At 40.3% G+C, this 362-nt stretch overlaps 1 protein-coding gene across 1 annotated transcript in view; it reads left to right on the forward strand.

The window, feature by feature from the left end:
• The window catches only part of LOC119588910 (polyamine oxidase 1-like), a 9,030-nt gene that overhangs the window by 247 nt on the left and 8,421 nt on the right, over nt 1-362 (forward strand). The window lies entirely within an intron of this gene.

A 362-nucleotide genomic window follows, 5' to 3' on the forward strand; every position in this document is an offset into this window, starting at 1 on the left:
CCCATTTTTAGTGGACAGCAGGAGCGACAGCTTACATTTTCGTACTACGTAGGGCTTGAGTAGACTGGAGTAAACCTAATTAGAGCCATTAGTTTACCAAATATGATATGGGATTTTACTATTATTTATGATTGTTGTTACAGCCTCTATAGACATGACACTATAATACCTGACTGCATTTGTAGATAATCTACTATGTATTGGCGGGTTGTTTTATGGGACGCTGGGGGGTGACAGGGATGTTGTGCCCATGGCTAACAGGATATGGCCAGTGAGGACATATGTATGAAGTAAATGGCCATATCTAATAGGAAATGAGGGGGTGGCGTATCAAGTTGAGAGATATGTTACAAATCCTTTTT

Source organism: Penaeus monodon, chromosome 24 (genome assembly GCF_015228065.2).
Source record: "Penaeus monodon isolate SGIC_2016 chromosome 24, NSTDA_Pmon_1, whole genome shotgun sequence".
In the NCBI taxonomy this organism is placed as follows: Eukaryota; Metazoa; Arthropoda; class Malacostraca; order Decapoda; family Penaeidae; genus Penaeus; species Penaeus monodon.